Raw genomic sequence first — 22,281 nt, forward strand, 5'->3', positions numbered from 1 at the left:
GCAATTTGAAAGAAGAGTAAACAATGTTAATTGAAGCCCTCCATTGCTTACAAAGAGTTGTTGAATGTATTAAAGATAAAATGAATGAAAAGTTTATCCCTTATATGCCAAGGCTGTTTTAAGAGAAACAACACAACTTAGGTACAGGGAAAAAATCAATATTGAAGTGGATAATTATTTTTACATTTGTCATGAGTATATTTTGTTTTTGTTTTTTTTTTGTTATTATACTTTAAGTTCTAGGGTACATGTGCATAATGTGCACGTTTGTTACATATGTATACTTGTGCCATGTTGGTGTGCTGCACCCTTCAACTCGTCAGCACCCATCAACTCGTCCTTTACATCGGGTATAACTCCCAGTGCAATTCCTCCCCCCTCCCCCCTCCCCATGACAGGCCCCGGTGTGTGATGTTCCCCTTCCCGAGTCCAAGTGATCTCATTGTTCAGTTCCTACCTATGAGTGAGAACGTGCGGTGTTTGGTTTTCTGTTCTTGCGATAGTTTGCTGAGAATGATGGTTTCCAGCTGCATCCATGTCCCTACAAAGGACACAAACAGGAACACTTTTACATTATTGGTGGGATTGTAAACCAGTTCAACCATTATGGAAAACAGTATGGCGATTCCTCAAGGATCTAGAACTAGAAGTACCATATGACCCAGCCATCCCATTACTGGGTATATACCCAAAGGATTAGAAATCATGCTGCTATAAAGACACATGCACACGTATGTTCATTGTGGCACTATTCACAATAGCAAAGACTTGGAATCAACCCAAAGGTCCATCAGTGACAGACTGGATTAAGAAAATGTGGCACATATACACCATGGAACACTATGCAGCCATAAAAAAGGATGAGTTTGTCATGAGTATATTTTGAAACGGATTTTACCCTTGAAGAATTTGATCCTTTAATGGAACAGGAGAAATTATATGTACTCAAAGAAGGGAATAAAAATTCATCGCAACGTTCTTTTTTGTCAGTGGAAAACATTTTTAAAAGTTGTAGATCAAAATATGCAATCTAATCCTGAAAAATAAAAAAGAAAAACAAGTTATGTCATGAAATATGGTATTGTGTTCTTTAGCAAAAGAGCAAGTCCCAGAGTTAACTCTAAGTCAATACATGTTCAGAAGTCCAGCTTTTAAGGCTAATATTGAACATGTTCAGTAAGCTGGACTTATAAGTTGGACTTCACAACGTTCTCATTAATGAATGTTCAAAGGAGTAAAGAGAAAAGTTGAGTGTGACCACTATGGAAGAGATGGTACATTGTAGGTGGAACATAGACTCTAACTACAAGGAATTTTATAAGCCAACTCTGCAAAACAAGGAGCTGTTAATGAAAGCCAATCATTGAGGAAATTTTCAGAAAAGAAATCTGTAATTTACGTACTGATCATTTATTTTAGATAAACAATGAGTAAATTTTAAGATTAAGACTGTTCTGTAAATATGTTTCCATTTATCTCAGAATGCATATAGACAATTATAAATAATGCAAATTTAACTGTGTATTCTTTTTGCTAACTCTGGTAACTCCACCTGGAGGTAAGGAAGAATTATCTTGTTGAGGACCACTGGTTTAGACCAAGATAAAATATTATAGCCTTCTTACAATTATTATTTAATCACTTTATTATACTATTTATATTTCTTAAAATAAATATATTATTGCATTTGCCATATTTTCTTGAGGACAAAAATATTTTGAAATGTAATAAAAAAAGAAAATTTAATTTTAAAATATTTTAGAGTATTGAAAGTTTGTTTTATTGTAGCAAGTTAGCATCATCAAGTTGCTTATTGAAGGCTTATGGTCCTGCAAGATTAAATAATGGGCTTGGTTTTGTTATATTTACATCTGTGATTTCATTTTTAAAAACTGAGAATAATAGTGTAGAAGATATAAAAGCAGTATGTATATTTAAAGTGAATTTTAAGGATGGACTCAGTCCATAACAAAAGTTTTTGACTGTGGATATTGCAGAAATATTATTAATAAAGATAATGAGCAAAATCATATCTATTTTATAATATAAGAAGTAATATGATAGGAACAATATTGAAATGAATTCTGCATTTACAGACTGCATTATGTTTCTTTTAAATTACTACTTCTGAGGTCAAGTGATTAATTTTCAGGTAATTCGGAAGAAATGCTTTAATCACTTAGCAAAACTGCCACAGCCAAAAGGAGCTTGTTTTGAGCATAACCTAGTTCCCACAAAGTGAGTCAAAAGTAATTTCTCATATTAAGCAAGGATATTGATTACAAACAAGAGAAACAAACACTGGCTGTCCCAACCAAATGGAGATTTATTAGAAGTTGTTGGGTGCTCATGCATTCATTGGAAGGCTTTGGGAAGCTAGAGCAGCTGTATAGGAAAATGAGCTGACAAAAGGGAAATCTGGAGGCTATTTGGCAGACCCAGCTGGCTAGAACTACTGGTCACTGCTGCCACACAGGACTCTACCATAGCTGTACATAGACCCAGCACAAGGGAATTTCAATAAAACCTTCCTTTATTTGGCATCTTTCACCAAGTTCAAAGTAAAGGGCAAGAGAATCCATTTGAATAAGCTTAGGAGATGGTGGCCTCACCACAATAACAGGAGTGGAATGGAAATACAGTCACTTTAGTCACTTTAGCTTTCCATGGCAAGTGTCAGGGCTCTGACTTCCATCACCACTACACACAATGGGAAATACCTGTTCATCCTAGATAAGAAGAAAGATTGGATGTTGGATAGAAAAAAAAGTAGACATATAATTTAGATTATATCATATGACATTCTTTGTCATTTTTGACTTTTTGTATTAAAGTAGTGATGGAAAATTAGTGGAATATGAAACAAAAGTCACAAGGATGAGCAATAAAATCAACAGAAATTATATTAACATCGAACAAGGAACTATAACAAAGTTTTGTCATACCAGAAACAAAAGTAGAAAGTATTATTTCTCAAAGAAGAAGACATGCATCTCTTGTAGCACTATTAAATAAATTATTGGATAGTGTAATCGTCCAGTGTATAAAGAAGAGTGAATCATATGAATACATTGAGGAAAAATGTTAGGATGTCTTGCTTATTTGCCATAAAATGGCCAAATACGTTGAGATAACGAACTCTTCATACGTCACTACATTGAGGATGTTGATAACACAGTGGTTGGGTGTTATCGATTTAGAGTATGTAAGATTAGCTTCTGAATAAGGACGCTGTACAGGCTCTGATATCTTACAACTCATATATGAAAGATATTTGATGGAGGTGTTCCCAAATTTGACAGTAATACTGAAAATTTACATGCCATTACCAAAAACAAGTTGTAAAACTCAGAGAAATTTGCTCAACTATCAGTAATGAACATACACACACTACAATAAGTTGTGGAAAAGAAAGACTAAATTTTTCTATTTTCTCCATTACAAAATTGATACAATGTAAAGGGAAGATCAAAGAGAATGAAGCCAAAAATGAAGGGAAAGTCCTAAAGAAATGTGCTAAGGAGTAAATTAATAAAATTTTGGAATTTATGGTATTGGTTAGTTATTTTTAATACAGAGGCAACTTATTTAATTTTTGTCCTCACTTTTAATAAACATTCACTTTTCTATTAATTTGTCTTTTGTACCTAATTTGTACTTGTATTTTGCATTTTTTCTCAACCTCCTCCCCCAGTTGTATAAGCCACAAGTCCATAAAACCTGGATCTGTTTTTAGGCTACAGTAGGTTAGATCAGGGGTTCCCAACCCCTGGGCCACTGACAGATACTGGTCTATGGCCTGTTAGGAACCAGGCCGCACAGCAGGAGGTGAGCAGCAGCCCAGTGAACATTACCACCTGAGCTCTGCCTCCTGTCAGATCAGCCTTGGCATTAGATTCTCAGAGAAGTGCAAGCTCTATTGTGAACTGCACATGTGAGGGATCTAAGTTGCACACTCCTTATGAGAATCTAACTAATGGCTGATCATCTGAAGTGGAATAGTTTTGTCCCAAAACCTACCTACTGCCCTGGAAAAATTGTCTTCCATGAAACCAGTCCTTGGTGCCAAGAAGGTTGGGGACTGCTGGATTGCCAGGTGTTATCACTAAGAGAGCAAATAGGTAAAATGTCTGGTAATATACATTTGAATATTATGCAGTAGTTAGAAGTACAGATTAGATGTACTTACAACAACATGAATGCTATAAGTACTTTAAATCATAGTGCTTAGTAAATAAAAACAAACAATGAGAAAATTTATGTAAATTAGAGATTCATGTGTACAATATTCAATTTTCAAGAAAACAAAGATATTCATAAACACATTATAATGGTTGCTAAGCATGGGAATGAGAAACAGGTAGAGTGGCAGAGAATGGGATATGGGGGCAATGGAGAAAAAATATTAATAAAAGGAGGCTTTGCATGGCCAGTGACAACAAAGGGCCATGAACTGGGAATTTAACCCTGAACTTGAGGTTAAAAAAATCTAGAATGCAGGAACTTTCGTTGCTATAATCCACAATACAAGTAAGTTATGATTTAACATTGAGAAGGAAAATAAGCTTTGTGCATACTTTTAAATTTTAAATTAGAATAGTTTGAAGATTATACAAATACAGGAATAGAAAATTTAGAGAGTTTATGAAGCTATATATTTCAAATTCCATGGAAGGACAAAGCCAAATATGATTTGTTGTTGTTGTTGTTGTTTGGAAAAGTTGAGAGGAAGTGAGGACAATCAGACTTGATGACAAAGTCAAAAATGAAGGAGACAGCTCCTGGATCAAAGCAAACTATTAACATGAGAGGGAGGAATTGTAGGAGATATCTGTCATAGTACAGACCAGCAAATTTCTACTCATCTTCCCTCCATGACCAAAATCTTTCTTCTTAAGTCCTAGTTAGGTGCCTTTTCTGTGTGTTCTCATTGCTCTCACATAGTTGGTGCATTGTAATTGTTTACCTGCTGGTTTTCCCCAACAGACTGTAAGCCCTAGAGGACAAGGATCAAGGCCGTCTAGTTTGTATTGTGTCCCCAGCACCTGGCACCTTAAAAATATTTGTTGCTCTTACCTCCAAACAACAACAACCCCCCCCACAACAACAAACAACAAAAATGGATAACAATGTGAGATGGTAGATATGTTAATTTTCTTTACTGTGGTAACCTTTTTTACTATCTATATGTATCCAATAACATCATGTTGTATACCTTAAATATACACAATAAAATGTATTTTAAAATATCTGTTGAAGAGCAAGTAAAATGAAATGAACATATTAAAGAGATATCAGTATAATATTTCACACATGTGACCATTATTTGTATAACTTGCTGCAGGGGTAAACCTTAAAATCAAGATTACCTTTATTTTGTTTTGGTAATTTGAACAGTAAGGAACTTATTATATTTAGGCATTTTTTGCTTTAATCTTTTGTAGTTTAATAAAGAAAAATTTCCAAAATGTATTCTGTTAATTCTGATAGCATGCTATTATGATGGCATTTTAAACAACTAATACAAATAATAATGATGCAGATAATCAATTTAACTGATGGCTGGTCACTTAAGATCACTTTCTAATTTTCAGTTATTATAGGGTCTTTCAAAATAAGGCTACTTTTGTAAAAAATAATTTTATACTATATTGTACATTAAAGGAATTCATAGACAGTGTTTTCTACACAACAGAGAAAAAAATTTATCTAAACCTGAGAGCAATTACTTTAGCAATTAAAACCACTCAAATGTTGTAGACTAAAATAATTGAAAGTCAAAATAAGATTAATGGAAATATAGTTTTCATATACAAATAATGGTAAGGGATTCAAGAAAATAAAAATTGGACTTAATGCATTTTATCCTATATAGTTTTAAAAACCATAAAACATAATCCTTATTGCATTGTGTAGTCCTTTTTCACCTTTGTAGGGTTCATTTTTCCTTATATGCAAACAGACGCCTATTCTGATATTCTTCATTTCTTGCTGCATCTCTATTCTATTTGTTTAGGATCTTTTCCTTCTGCCTAAATACTTCGTTTAGTGTATATTTTAGTACAATGATTAATTCTCTTAACTTGAGTTTTCGGAAAAAGAAGTTTTTAAAGACATTTTACATTCATCTTTTTAACTTTACATTAAGGATAACATACTTAAATAAAAATGCATATATCATGTTCTCACTTGTAAGTGAGACACATAGAGGGGAACAACACACACTGGAGCCTTTCAAAGAGGGTAGAGGGTGGGAGGAGGCAGAAGATAAGGCAAAATAACCAATGAGTACTAGGCCTAATACCTGGGTGATGAAATAAACTGTGAAACAAACCCTCATGACAAAAGTTTACCTATGTAACAAAACTGCACTTGTACCCCTGAACTTAAAATAAAAGTTAAAAAAATGCATATATACTAAAAATATAGTTTGATAAATTCTTCACAAATGAAACAAACCATGTAACCAATACTGGGATGAAAACACAGAATTCCTTCACTCTAGAATAATATTTTCACTCTCTCTGATGTTCTAGGGTGTCAGGGACTACAAAGGCTACAAAACCAAATGACAGGTCTGCTTTGTTCCAAGCAATGTTACAGGCTAAAGATACACTGCCTGTAGGATTTCATACTCTTAAAAGTTCCCAGATACATAAAATTATACTAATTAGTTAAATGAAGCTGTGTATTTATGGACAATAGTTAAATTGTGACCCAGATGAGTGTACCTAGCCCCTTGTTAGAGAAAGCACCTTAGTATCCATGAGGTATGAAGGATATCTAAGAGTTATCAGGGCTAGAGGTCTGGGGACAGTTATCCTGGCTCATGCAAGTCTTTTAGTGAAATGGCCTGGACAAATTCATAGTGAAGATAGGCAGTCAATTGATAAGATTATATTATATTTGACTTTATTTCTAATAAGATTGTAAAAAAAAAAACTATATTATAAAGTTAAAAGCAAATTGAGGTGTAGTGAGGAAAGAGGATTGTACAGATTCATAATTGCTGGCTCAATTCCAGTGTTTTTACTCTACTTAAGTGTATAGATTTGGTTAAATTTTTAAATTTCAGGTAACAAAACAAATAATATGGTAATTACTGAAATCCCTAAAAACCATTGTTTTTACTGAATCTAGACTAGGGGAAGAGTAAGATAAAGCAACATAAGTAGAATGTTGGCAATTTTAAAAACTGTGCCAGGTACAGTGGTTGACGCCTGTCACCCCAGCACTTTGGGAGGCCAAGGAGGGCAGATCACTTGAGCCCAGGAGTTCAAGACCAGCCTGGGCAACATAGTGAGACCTTGTCTCTACAAAAAATGTTTTAAAAAATTAACCCAGCATGGTGGCACGCACTTGTAGTCCCAGCTACTCGGGAATGTGGGAGGTCGCTTGAGTGCACGAGGACGATGTTGCAGTGAGCCGTGATCGCAGTACTGCACTGCAGCCTGGGTGACAGAGTGAGACCTTATGTTTATAAGAAAATTTGTACCTTTCAAAAATTATAAACTCAAACTTTCTGCCCATGTCACAGCTGCCTCCCTCTGTGGTATAAACAGAATATTAAATATTGTGTTTATTTTTATCAAAATAAGGCAGAAATTCTCAAGACAGAAAATGAAAATTTTGTAAAGGGGTTTCACAGACCTTTCATTGAATATTAAATGCAATGCTAAACAATATTTGAAGATAACCCATAGTGGTCCCAGTCTTCAGCCTGAAGTCAAAAATCTTTAGTTATCTGAATTTTCTCAAGCTCCAAGACTTATTAGGATGCTATTTAAGCAAGGTGCAGGATTTCCAAACACTAGTGATTAATGTATGAATTCTGCTTACTATAGCACTGCTGTGCAGCCGCAAAATCTTTCAGAAATGCTCACAATAACTATGGCTTACTTTGATAAAGAATATTCACTAGGATGGTTAGTCTAATATACTCTCATAAAAAAGGAAAAGTACTATGAGGTGGTGCCGGGACCTTGGGTCCTATTTGGCAATTTCTCCAAGGATCTCTCAAAGGTAAGATCATCATATATCTAAGCTTGCCTAGAACAGTCCGAGGTCATTCCTGCTGTCTTGGTATTTTCTGTATTGTGTGGCATTTATTCTTGACAAAAAATCCTGGCTTCGAACATAAATGCTATAGACATCCTGCCAAGCATTGAATCAAATTTATAAGTGTAACCCTGACAGCTAGGGTAGAGCTGTCTATTTCCTTCCTCCAAAGATGTTATCAGGTTTTTAGATTAGTAAAATGAGAAACTACTGAGATGCCCTTATATTATAATTCAAGGAGCAGATAGGAATGGATATAGACTTGGTTTAAGTATTATTTTTCCCCCATATTCTCCAGATTCAATCGTTTCACACCTTTGACTTTCTTATCTAAACTGTAGAGCTATTCAGTGACTAAATTGCACTTCTTATTGTCTTTGAATGTTTCAGCTTTATCTTGTTACTGACATATATATTTTTCATTATCTTGATATTTCACTTATTAAATCTGAGGCTAGGTGTAGGAAGGACACCAATATTTTCTTGGTGCCAAGACATAGAACAGAGTTTCCAGATCCATCTGGAAATTTTTCTGTTTTCATGGGAGAGGGCCTATAAGAGTTCATACAGGAAGGGAACATTGCCTCTCTCATCTCTCCTGATGACATATTTCTCTTTTATCATGGATTTCTTATGTTATGAATAGATAAGTTATGAAGGTGATATTACTGAACATAGGAGAGTAATTTAAAATATTATTGACAAAAGGGGTTTTTGTAGTTATAAGCCAGGGTTAAGTGTATCCTTGTCAGCCAGAGTGGAGCTGTATTTTTGTCTTGCTCTGATGTTATCAGGTGTTCAGAGCTCAGTAAAATGAGAACTTCAGAGTAAAATACATTTCTTTTATCTCTATGTTACCTGACAGTTCCTAAAGTAACACAGAAATCAAAAGGCAGCCTTTTGTACCTTAACAGCATCATGAAGATGGATATGTAATCAAGCTTCAATTTAACAACTTAAGAGATATTTAGTATGCTTACCACGGTCGAGGGAGTTAAATTGTACTTATTCTAAAAGAAAATACACACAGAATCCCTCATAAGTGTATTTTTTTTAGCCTATTATAAGAAGACATAATGACTCTCAAGTATAATTAGGACTCAGACATTGTGACTCCAGGTTAGTTCTATGTTTATAAGTTGTAAGCTCACTCCTGACCCAGGAGAGTGCATTTATAGAAAATTATCCTCCCAAACATGATTACTTTAAGAAAACTGATCGGCATTTCTAATGGATCTCCTATTGATCAAAGCAATGTTATTTTGTACTGTGTAAACTATATTTTTTATGTATTAATTGTAATTCGTTTTAATTAAAAGTGTTTCAAATTTATAAGTCTATTATCACTTAGGTATATTATAGATAATACAGATAATGGCAATGCATTTACTTGATAAATTCAAATTCGCTGAGATATTATTACCTTTATTTAGTATTAGAATAATTCTACACCTATGATTTCCTTTTGTTTAAATAAACTTTTGTCTTGGAATAGATTTATGGAAAAATGGTGCAGATAGTAAGGAGAGTTTCAATATACCCTGCATCCAGTTTCCCCTATTATTAACAACTTATGTTAGTATAGTGCATTTGTCACAATTAATAAAACCATATGATACATCATTTTCATTAACAAATGCCCTTACCCTATTCAGAGTTCCTTAGTTTTTCACTAATTTCCTTTTTCTCTTTCAAGATCTCACCCAGGCTACCACATTACATTTAACCGTCATACTATCACATCACCTTAGGCACCTCTAGGCTGTGGCAATTTCTCAGGCTTTCCTTGTTTTTGATGATGTCGATAATTTGAATGAGTATAGGTTAGGTATTTTGTAGAATGTTCTTGAATTGGGATTTGTCTGATATTTTTCTCATGATTAGATTAAGGCTATAAGTTTTGGGAAGTAAGATCACATATGTAAAATGCCATTCTCATCACATAGTATCAGTGGAACACATTAACAATGTGAGTTATCGTTGTTGATGTTAACTATGATTTAAAGATACTTTTGGGGTTCTCATGTTCTGATTCTATGGTGCCTTGAGAATGCTTTAAAAATGAATGGTACTTCAGTCAAAATTTTACCTGCAGGAAAAAATCACTATGTATTTCTAGAGAAGTGACATTTTCAAAGCAGTGTTTCATTTGGCAACAGTTAGCATCAATAAAAATGTATTTTTTATTTATCTTTACATTTGTCCACTGTCTTAAATAATTTATACTGACTCAATCTCATTCAGATTTTGGCAGATCTTCAAAATGATTAATTGGACCAATCTAAAATAAATAAATAAGTTTATTTATTTATTTTGAGATTGAGTCCCGCTCTGTGGCTCAGCCTGGAGTACAGTGGCACGATCTTGGCTCACTGCAAACTTCGCCTCCTGGGTTCAAGTAATTCTTCTGTCTCGGCCTCCTGAGTAGCTGAGATTGCAAGCACCCGCCAGCATACCTGGCTAATTTTTGTAATTTTATCGATATAGGATACAAGTTATTTACAGGTAAGAGGTGCAGTGATGGAATGCAAAACACAGCCTGAAATTATTAGAGTTGTGAACGTGTGGCATGTAGTATTTTCCTGCTCCTTGAAATAAGAAAATATCATATCATAGTCCCTCTAATCAAGATTAAAGAAACAAAAAATTAAACACTACTTGCTTTCTACAAGAAATGTCAAAAGTTATCAAAGGAAACCTACTCTTTAAAGGAATTATCTGGCAGATATTTTTAAGAGAATAACTTATTCTCTTAAATAAACATAGCTTTCATATATAAGATAAACATTAATTATTACAAAAGCACAACACATTACAAAATTATATGGACATAATATGCACATACTCTACCCGAGTCACAATAGAGCTGGCACTCTGAAACTAATAAATCATTCGGGAACTGCAGTTTAGAGTATTTAGAACCTGTTATGTGGCCAAGAAGGTAATAGAGGCCACTGAGACCTTTTCCAGTCTAATATAATGGGCATAACTCACATTTTTCCCTTTTAGTTATTAGGTAAAAATTAGTGTTGGTGTTTCCTTCAGTGATTTTTAGGGGTTTTACAATTTTTACTGTGAACACCTAGGGAAACCCACTTCCCACCTCATCCTATAGATTTTCCCTATGTGAAGGGTTTTCATAGAAACTTGGGGATGAAAGGAAGTCCCCCAAATAATTTTCCTGATGTCTGCTTCCAGTATTTGACTTCAAGAATACTGTTTTCCAAGTAGTATGTTCAGAGCCATACCAGGCACATAGAGTCTCTAAAACTCTAGAGAGATTGTAATATTTCTTTGTTTGAAGGAAAGAATCATTCTTGTATTCTGTTCAGGGACTATATTAATGATATTTAAATGTTTCTCAGAAGATAAACCAAGTGTTGGAATTTATTTGCTTTTGACCCTGTTCAGCAATATTCAATGAATAAAAAAGAAAAAAGTCTTAATGATAGTTCCTGAGCCACATAACTTTGTCTAATTAAAAAATATAAAGTTCTTCATATAAAGTTCAAAACAACAAAGGTGATATGGTGGGAATTTTCTTAAGAAAGGAATTTCTGCAGCACCCAATCCTTTGAGCAATCAACATTCATTCTAGGGATACTTTTGTATTGTTTAAAATTACATTTTACAAAATAACTAATGTCCTAATGCCTCAACATTTTTAGAATCAGAAAAGTTGCTTAACTGGGATGTCCAAGATCACTTAGCTAGTAATTGGTGAATCCAACATTCAAAACCTAGGCTTTCTAGCTCCCGGACTTGTCCTTGACTCACTACTCTAAACTAAATCTCTGTTTAATATTACATGCACATATGGAATGTTTTATGTTTAAAAGGCTAATACATTCCTATAAATGGAAATATCCTCATTTAATATAATTAATATATTTTTAATTATGGAAACATGATGAAATTATCCAAAGCAATGAATTAAAATAAAAGGATGAGACAAGTTAATAATCTTACAAGCTCCATGTATACATGTTCATTATGTGGAAAACTCTTTCTGTTAAGCACTTTATATACAGTTAAGCATCACAATCAACCACTCTTCGGAGCATGATTATTAACTCAATTTTTCAAACTAGGAATCTTAGGCTCAGAGAGGTTATGTCATCTCCACAGGGTCAACAGCTCTAAAATGTGGAGCACAAATTGTAATGGGAAAGGCCGGGATGATTATTGAGCTGTGAGCCACTGAAACCAGTGTGAATTGTTCTGTAGTGAATAGAAGTGCACTTCATGATATATACTATAACTGTTGCTGAAGGATTTTATTCATTTTACATTGGATCAAATGGAAATTGAGCTGTATATTAAAGATTTTACAAAAGCTCCAAATTAAGAAGAAACTATACAAACTCATATAAAATGAAAATTTATTTTTTAAAACATGTTTTCTAAGTAGTGTTTCATAAAGTAATACAAATTTTTAGTTATTAGGCTGATAAAATAAATCTATTTCTTTTAGTATCTTTGTCCTTTCTTTTTGAATGTTGTTATACATTCCTGAAAGGTAGAAGATCAGCATTTTAAAATAAATGCTGGGAAAGACCTAATGTAACTCTGGATTATTTTACAGCATCAATAGTTCTTCCTTCTTGCTTATTGCTTAACAACAGGTTGTCTGAGGACGCTTTAGAGCTGACAGGTTTGGAGGATGAGGGATGAGTATGAGCAAAACTCTGAGGAGGAGCACTGCATGCCTCAAAAGAACTTGGAGAGAATAAGAGATACCAAAAAATAAAAATAAAGATTTTGCCAGGCTATCATTGGAATGAAGTAATATAAGTGACATGAATGATGCTTAAAATGTTGAGAATTAAAAGTAAATATTAAAACATTGAAGAACTTTTTTTTTCACTTATAGCTGGGAGTATGCTAAAGGATCGAGGGTATTTTTATTATACTCTTATCCCCCTTTTTCTTACCCTTTTTGGTTTATCATCTTCCTTCTCTCTTTCAACCTCTGTTTTTTTCATTCAGTTTTTCCCCTCATTCTAACTCTTCTTTTTTTAATTGAACATAATAGAGATTCGGAGTTCAAAATGTGTGTTGTTTCTATTGAATTGATTATTTTTTTATTATTTATTTATTTTGAGACAGGGTCTCACTCTGTCATCCAAGCTGCAGTGCAGCGGTGCGATCATGGCTCACTGTAGACTCAACCTCCCCAGGCTCAGGTGATCCTCCCACCTTAGCTACTCTCGAGCAGCTGGGACTACAGGCACAAAGCTCCATGCCCGGCTAATTTTTGTACTTTTTGTAGAGACAGGGTTTCACTGTGTTGCCCATGCTGTTCTTGAACTCCTGCCCTCAAGTGATTCACCCTCCTTGGCCTCTGAAAATGTTGGAATTACAGGCACGAGCCACTGTGCCTGGCCTATAGAATGGAATTTATTTTTATCCTTTCCAATTTTAAAATGGATAACTTCAAAGTTGTGTATTTTACGTTCATTGTCTTCAAACCAAACAAAATCCAAAAACTTTTCTACTTTTTAAATTGAATTTTCTGTTTTTGAATAATAAAACCTGATCATTAATTTATGTGTACTCATCTGATGTTTTTTATTTAACATAATCAAGTGGAGGGTTCGCATTAATATTTTATGCTTTTTAAAAGTAGACATATTTATGCTCTTCCCTAAAACTTTTATTTCAGCATTACTTAGATAAGCCCTGGCAGCTGTATTTTTTTAAGTTACACAGATGATTTTTTTTTTATATATACCCTGGTCAATAGCCACAGTGGAATATACTTTCATTCTGATATATACACTCTTGACAACCATAGGGACAAATGATACTTAACTGCATTTTTTGTATTACCTAATATAAGTGAAAGAGATTTTAAAACAGTAGTATTTAGGAAAACAGCAGATAATAAGACATTAATTTTGTGTTATGGGTTACTGGTATTAAGTATCATGTAATGCCCATATCTCAAAACTCATTATGGAAGAATTGGTGTCAGAGAACAGGAAGATTGATATTGTTGAAAACCATGCATTCAGCAAGGCAGCCATAAGTAGCACCCAATGAAGTGTTCAGTATTCATCCAAGCAGAGAAAGTAGAAGACACAATCTTTACCATAACTTTGAGTGTTTGCAGTGTGTCAGATGGTCCCTTGAAGAAGAAATATTAATCAAATGAATTGCAAATTGTCTCCAATTTACCCGAAAGAGATCAAAATAATGTGTCTAAATATACGGTGTTCGAGAGGTGTAGAGTCAGTCCATATTTTGCAAGTCCAATGAGGTAACAGAACAGTTTCTACTTAAGCAGCTGTTTGTTGGTTTCTTTGGCTCAAGAGAGAGGTATAATATCTTCTTCTATTTCACAGCTTTTTAATCATAATAATAACTTATAAAATTAACAAATGCACATGGTAACTAATTCAAACAATTTTTGCTTTATCCCTGTAAAGCCATTCTCTGGGGAATAATCACTTCCTGCTTTTTTTAAAAAACGTTTTTCTGATATTTTCCTTTTTATCTCTAAATAATATGATTATGTCTCATTTTTTATTTCATCAACTTATGTAATGTTGTCTAACTTTCTAATTTGCAAATGAGGAATTTATTTTATTTATGTAAACTTTTCTCTTTCTTCTCCATTCTCAAATTCCAAGCAGTTATGTTTTTATTTCTAAGAAATTCTATTGGTTGGATTTATACCTTTAAATAGAATATACCTGAAACTCCATTTCTTGTTACTTGAATGTTAGCTGGGATGCACTGACTGCCTTCAATGTAAGATAACGGGTCAGCTCTCCAACTTTTCCCTCATCTCTAATCCCCCTTTACCTCTCAATTTTTGTAAGCTATTCCATTACTTTTACATTGAAAATATTTAACACATATATGTGTAGATCTTGTCTTTGTGCAAATAAAGTTCTATAATTGTACTTACATTTTATATATGCTTTGGTAATTGACCCATTTGTGAGATGATTAACTGATACAGTTTAACAGATTATAATTATGTAAGTATTTTTCATTTTAAAACAAGTAATATGGCTTGATCTAGAGAAGAATTTAAACCTCTCATTCAACCTCTGCTACTTGAAGAACACATCAAACTCAAGTAGATTCTCTCTGCTTCAATTCTACCAGTTGTTCAAGTTCATGCCATATTTTGTATTGATTCCTATTTGGATAATACAGCTGTTGATGCTTTCTGAAGAAACAAATTCGCTTTGCTTTTATTCATACTATTTGCAAAACAGTCTTGTATTCTGTGTGCTTTAGAAGTACTTTTTTTTTTTTGCTCTACCTTAATGCAAAGTAACTTAAAAGAAAGATAAAAAGTAGTTAAATTTTGAATTTTCTTACATCTAGAAATACATTTTGTTTGCCATCACACTAGATAACAGGTTGTCTGATAATAGAATTTGATTCAAAATATTTTCTCTCATCACACTGAAAGCATTGATTGTGTTCTAGTGTCAATTATGGCTAAGGAAATTTTAATGGCAATCTAATTTTCATTCTTTTTAGTTAGTTATCTTATTTTTGGAAGCTTACAAAATCTTGTTTCTATTATTAATGCTCTAAACTTTCACAAGAATGGAACTTTTTTTTTTTTTTTTTTTAATTTATTTATTATTATTATACTTTAAGTTGTAGGGTACATGTGCATAACGTGCAGGTTTGTTACATATGTATACTTGTGCCATGTTGGTGTGCTGCACCCATCAACTCGTCGTCTACATCAGGTATAACTCCCAATGCAATCCCTCCCCCCTCCCCCCTCCCCATGATAGGCCCCGGTGTGTGATGTTCCCCTTCCTGAGTCCGAGTGATCTCATTGTTCAGTTCCCACCTATGAGTGAGAACATGCGGTGTTTGGTTTTCTGTTCTTGTGATAGTTTGCTAAGAATGATGGATTCCAGCTGCATCCAAGTCCCTACAAAGGACTCAAACTCATCCTTTTTTATGGCTGCATAGTATTCCATGGTGTATATGTGCCACATTTTCTTAATCCAATCTGTCACTGATGGACATTTGGGTTGATTCCAAGTCTTTGCTATTGTGAATAGTGCTGCAATAAACATACGTGTGCATGTGTCTTTATAGCAGCATAATTTATAATCCTTTGGGTATATACCCAGTAATGGGATGGCTGGGTCATATGGTACATCTAGTTCTAGATCCTTGAGGAATCGCCATACTGTTTTCCATAATGGTTGAACTAGTTTACAATCCCACCAACAGTGTAAAAGTGTTCCTATTTCTCCACATCTTCTCCAGCACCTGTTGTTTCCTGACTTTTTAATGATTGCCATTCTAACTGGTGTGAGATGGTATCTCATTGTGGTTTTGATTTGCATTTCTCTGATGGCCAGTGATGATGAGCATTTTTTCATGTGTCTGTTGGCCGTATGAATGTCTTCTTTTGAGAAATGTCTGTTCATGTCCTTTGCCCACTTTTTGATGGGGTTGTTTGTTTTTTTTTTCTTGTAAATTTGTTTGAGTTCTTTGTAGGTTCTGGATATTAGCCCTTTGTCAGATGAGTAGACTGCAAAAATTTTCTCCCATTCTGTAGGTTGCCTGTTCACTCTGATGGTAGTGTCTTTTGCTGTGCAGAAGCTCTTTAGTTTAATGAGATCCCATTTGTCAATTTTGGCTTTTGCTGCCGTTGCTTTTGGTGTTTTAGACATGAAATCTTTGCCCATGCCTATGTCCTGAATGGTACTACCTAGGTTTTCCTCTAGGATTTTTATGGTATTAGGTCTAACATTTAAGTCTCTAATCCATCTTGAATTAATTTTCGTATAAGGAGTAAGGAAAGGATCCAGTTTCAGCTTTCTACTTATGGCTAGCCAATTTTCCCAGCACCATTTATTAAATAGGGAATCCTTTCCCCATTTCTTGTTTCTCTCAGGTTTGTCAAAGATCAAATGGCTGTAGATGTGTGGTATTATTTCTGAGGACTCTGTTCTGTTCCATTGGTCTATATCTCTGTTTTGGTACCAGTACCATGCTGTTTTGGTTACTGTAGCCTTGTAGTATAGTTTGAAGTCAGGTAGCGTGATGCCTCCAGCTTTGTTCTTTTGACTTAGGATTGTCTTGGAGATGCGGGCTCTTTTTTGGTTCCATATGAACTTTAAAGCAGTTTTTTCCAATTCTGTGAAGAAACTCATTGGTAGCTTGATGGGGATGGCATTGAATCTATAAATTACCTTGGGCAGTATGGCCATTTTCACGATATTGATTCTTCCTATCCATGAGCATGGTATGTTCTTCCATTTGTTTGTGTCCTCTTTTATTTCACTGAGCAGTGGTTTGTAGTTCTCCTTGAAGAGGTCCTTTACATCCCTTGTAAGTTGGATTCCTAGGTATTTGATTCTCTTTGAAGCAATTGTGAATGGAAGTTCATTCGTGATTTGGCTCTCTGTTTGTCTGTTACTGGTGTATAAGAATGCTTGTGATTTTTGCACATTAATTTTGTATCCTGAGACTTTGCTGAAGTTGCTTATCAGCTTAAGGAGATTTTGGGCTGAGACAATGGGGTTTTCTAAATATACAATCATGTCATCTGCAAACAGGGACAATTTGACTTCTTCTTTTCCTAACTGAATACCCTTGATTTCTTTCTCTTGCCTGATTGCCCTAGCCAGAACTTCCAACACTATGTTGAATAGGAGTGGTGAGAGAGGGCATCCCTGTCTTGTGCCAGTTTTCAAAGGGAATTTTTCCAGTTTTTGCCCATTCAGTATGATATTGGCTGTGGGTTTGTCATAAATAGCTCTTATTATTTTGAGGTACGTTCCATCAATACCAAATTTATTGAGCGTTTTTAGCATGAAGGGCTGTTGAATTTTGTCAAAAGCCTTTTCTGCATCAATTGAGATAATCATGTGGTTCTTGCCTTTGGTTGTGTTTATATGCTGGATTATGTTTATTGATTTGCGAATGTTGAACCAGCCTTGCATCCCAGGGATGAAGCCCACTTGATCATGGTGGATAAGCTTTTTGATGTGTTGCTGAATCTGGTTTGCCAGTATTTTATTGAGGATTTTTGCATCGATGTTCATCAGGGATATTGGTCTAAAATTCTCTTTTTTTGTTGTGTCTCTGCCAGGCTTTGGTATCAGGATGATGTTGGCCTCATAAAATGAGTTAGGGAGGATTCCCTCTTTTTCTATTGATTGGAATAGTTTCAGAAGGAATGGTACCAACTCCTCTTTGTACCTCTGGTAGAATTCAGCTGTGAATCCATCTGGTCCTGGACTTTTTTTGGTTGGTAGGCTATTAATTGTTGCCTCAATTTCAGAGCCTGCTATTGGTCTATTCAGGGATTCAACTTCTTCCTGGTTTAGTCTTGGAAGAGTGTAAGTGTCCAGGAAATTATCCATTTCTTCTAGATTTTCCAGTTTCTTTGCGTAGAGGTGTTTATAGTATTCTCTGATGGTAGTTTGTATTTCTGTGGGGTCGGTGGTGATATCCCCTTGATCATTTTTAATTGCGTCGATTTGATTCTTCTCTCTTTTCTTCTTTATTAGTCTGGCTAGTGGTCTGTCAATTTTGTTGATCTTTTCAAAAAACCAACTCCTGGATTCATTGATTTTTTGGAGGGTTTTTTTGTGTCTCTATCTCCTTCAGTTCTGCTCTGATCTTAGTTATTTCTTGCCTTCTGCTAGCTTTCGAATGTGTTTGCTCTTGCTTCTCTAGTTCTTTTAATTGCGATGTTAGAGTGTCAATTTTACATCTTTCCTGTTTTCTCTTGTGGGCATTTAGTGCTATAAATTTCCCTCTACACACTGCTTTAAATGTGTCCCAGAGATTCTGGTATGTTGTATCTTTGTTCTCATTGGTTTCAAAGAACATCTTTATTTCTGCCTTCATTTCGTTATGTACCCAGTAGTCATTCAGGAGCAGGTTGTTCAGTTTCCATGTAGTTGAGCAGTTTTGAGTGAGTTTCTTAGTCCTGAGTTCTAGTTTGATTGCACTGTGGTCTGAGGGACAGTTTGTTATAATTTCTGTTCTTGTACATTTGCTGAGGAGTGCTTTACTTCCAATTACGTGGTCAATTTTGGAGTAAGTATGATGTGGTGCTGAGAAGAATGTATATGCTGTTGATTTGGGGTGGAGAGTTCTATAGATGTCTATTAGGTCTGCTTGCTGCAGAGATGAGTTCAATTCCTGGATATCCTTGTTAACTTTCTGTCTCGTTGATCTGTCTAATGTTGACAGTGGAGTGTTGAAGTCTCCCATTATTATTGTATGGGAGTCTAAGTCTCTTTGTAAGTCTCTAAGGACTTGCTTTATGAATCTGGGTGCTCCTGTATTGGGTGCATATATATTTAGGATAGTTAGCTCTTCCTGTTGAATTGATCCCTTTACCATTATGTAATGGCCTTCTTTGTCTCTTTTGATCTTTGATGGTTTAAAGTCTGTTTTATCAGAGACTAGTATTGCAACCCCTGCTTTTTTTTGTTCTCCATTTGCTTGGTAAATCTTCCTCCATCCCTTTATTTTGAGCCTATGTATGTCTCTGCGTGTGAGATGGGTCTCCTGAATACAGCAGACTGATGGGTCTTGACTCTTTATCCAGTTTGCCAGTCTGTGTCTTTTAATTGGAGCATTTAGTCCATTTACATTTAAGGTTAATATTGTTATGTGTGAACTTGATCCTGCCATTATGATATTAACTGGTTATTTTGCTCATTAGTTGATGCAGTTTCTTCCTAGCCTCAATGGTCTTTACATTTTGGCATGTTTTTGCAATGGCTGGTACTGGTTGTTCCTTTCCATGTTTAGTGCTTCCTTCAGGATCTCTTGTAAGGCAGGCCTAGTGGTGACAAAATCTCTAAGCATTTGCTTATCTGTAAAGGATTTTATTTCTCCTTCACTTATGAAACTTAGTTTGGCTGGATATGAAATTCTGGGTTTAAAATTCTTTTCTTTAAGAATGTTGAATATTGGCCCCCACTCTCTTCTGGCTTGTAGAGTTTCTGCTGAGAGATCTGCTGTTAGTCTGATGGGCTTCCCTTTGTGGGTAACCCGACCTTTCTCTCTGGCTGCCCTTAAGATTTTTTCCTTCATTTCAACTTTGGTGAATCTGGCAATTATGTGTCTTGGAGTTGCTCTTCTCGAGGAGTATCTTTGTGGCGTTCTCTGTATTTCCTGGATTTGAATGTTGGCCTGCCCTACTAGGTTGGGGAAGTTCTCCTGGATGATATCCTGAAGAGTGTTTTCCAACTTGGTTCCATTTTCCCCCTCACTTTCAGGCACCCCAATCAGACGTAGATTTGGTCTTTTTACATAATCCCATACTTCTTGCAGGCTTTGTTCGTTTCTTTTTCTTCTTTTTTCTTTTGGTTTCTCTTCTCGCTTCATTTCATTCATTTGATCCTCAATCGCTGATACTCTTTCTTCCAGTTGATCGAGTCGGTTACTGAAGCTTGTGCATTTGTCACGTATTTCTCGTGTCATGGTTTTCATCTCTTTCATTTCGTTTAGGACCTTCTCTGCATTAATTACTCTAGCCATCAATTCTTCCACTTTTTTTCAAGATTTTTAGTTTCTTTGCGCTGGGTACGTAATTCCTCCTTTAGCTCTGAGAAATTTGATGGACTGAAGCCTTCTTCTCTCATCTCGTCAAAGTCATTCTCCGTCCAGCTTTGATCCGTTGCTGGCGATGAGCTGCGCTCCTTTGCCGGGGGAGATGCGCTCTTATTTTTTGAATTTCCAGCTTTTCTGCCCTGCTTTTTCCCCATCTTTGTGGTTTTATCTGCCTCTGGTCTTTGATGATGGTGGTGTACTGATGGGGTTTTGGTGTAGGTGTCCTTCCTGTTTGATAGTTTTCCTTCTAACAGTCAGGACCCTCAGCTGTAGGTCTGTTGGAGATTGCTTGAGGTCCACTCCAGACCCTGTTTGCCTGGGTATCAGCAGCAGAGGCTGCAGAAGATAGAATATTTCTGAACAGCGAGTGTACCTGTCTGATTCTTGCTTTGGAAGCTTCCTCTCAGCGGTGTACTCCTCCCTGTGAGGTGTGGGGTGTCAGACTGCCCCTAGTGGGGGATGTCTCCCAGTTAGGCTACTCAGGGGTCAGGGACCCGCTTGAGCAGGGAGTCTGTCCCTTCTCAGATCTCAACCTCCGTGTTGGGAGATCCACTGCTCTCTTCAAAACTGTCAGACAGAGTCGTTTGCGTCTGTGCAGAGGTGTCTGTGTGTCTTAGTTTACTGTGCCCTGTCCCCAGAGGTGGAGTCTACAGAGACAGGCAGGTTTCCTTGAGCTGCTGTGAGCTCCACCCAGTTCGAGCTTCCCAGCAGCTTTGTTTACCTACTTAAGCCTCAGCAATGGCGGGCGCCCCTCCCCCAGCCTCGCTGCTGCCTTGCCGGTAGATCACAGACTGCTGCGCTAGCAACGAGGGAGGCTCCGTGGGTGTGGGACCCTCCCGGCCAGGTGTGGGATATGATCTCCTGGTGTGCCTGTTTCCTAAAGCGCAGTATTGGGGTGGGAGTTACCCGATTTTCCAGGTGTTGTGTGTCTCAGTTCCCCTGGCTAGGAAAAGGGACTCCCTTCCCCCTTGCGCTTCCCAGGTGAGGCAATGCCTCGCCCTGCTTCAGCTCTCGCTGGTCGGGCTGCAGCAGCTGACCAGCTCCGATCGTCCGGCACTCCCCAGTGAGATGAACCCAGTACCTCAGTTGAAAATGCAGAAATCACCGGTCTTCTGTGTCGCTCGCGCTGGGAGTTGGAGACTGGAGCTGCTCCTATTCGGCCATCTTGCTCCGGTAATCAAGAATGGAACTTTTAAATTGATCTGCTTTTGTACTTTTAGCCTGATGACTCTCCATGAATTTTCTGCTATTACTTTGTTTATTATTTCCTATCTACTATTTGCTGCTCTCTTGAGACTGATGTTGAACAACATGGATTGTTCTATATCTTCTAAGTTTTATTTTGAGTTTTATTTTGTACTTTTTTAATTTTAAAAATTATTCTAAAAGATGTAGAAAAATCTAAGATATAGAACTCCATGAATTTTTACACATACATATATTCCCATGTAACCATCACATAGATCAAGGTATAGAACATTTCTAGCACTTGAGAATGTTCACTTATGCCCCATTCTGGTAAAGTGTACCTTTTGGGTAAAGTGAAAGTTAACTACAATTATGAATCCTCCTTTTCAGCAAGCATTCTACTGAAATTTTTGTTTTCACAAAGCATGACCTTTACCCAGAATTGATGTTGTTTTTGGTAGC

The 22,281-nt window shown here is 35.8% G+C and overlaps 1 protein-coding gene and 1 long non-coding RNA gene across 3 annotated transcripts in view; one reads left to right on the forward strand and one right to left on the reverse strand.

Moving 5' to 3' along the window:
* Window positions 1-22,281, forward strand: part of SCN9A (sodium voltage-gated channel alpha subunit 9) — a 187,827-nt gene that overhangs the window by 46,912 nt on the left and 118,634 nt on the right. The gene's annotated exons all lie outside the window — the stretch shown is intronic.
* On the reverse strand, window positions 460-14,374 carry LOC126933046 (uncharacterized). Of its 2 annotated transcripts, XR_007718399.1 has the most exons (6): window positions 14,144-14,374; window positions 12,993-13,065; window positions 4,021-4,105; window positions 2,613-2,729; window positions 899-1,036; window positions 460-541 (listed from the first exon to the last, which is right to left on the reverse strand). It is a non-coding gene; the product is annotated as an uncharacterized LOC126933046 (long non-coding RNA). The 2 variants fall into 2 exon arrangements; XR_007718400.1 differs by lacking the exon at window positions 12,993-13,065 and having other exon boundaries at window positions 14,153-14,374.

This window comes from Macaca thibetana, chromosome 12 (genome assembly GCF_024542745.1).
Source record: "Macaca thibetana thibetana isolate TM-01 chromosome 12, ASM2454274v1, whole genome shotgun sequence".
Classification (NCBI taxonomy): domain Eukaryota; kingdom Metazoa; phylum Chordata; class Mammalia; order Primates; family Cercopithecidae; genus Macaca; species Macaca thibetana.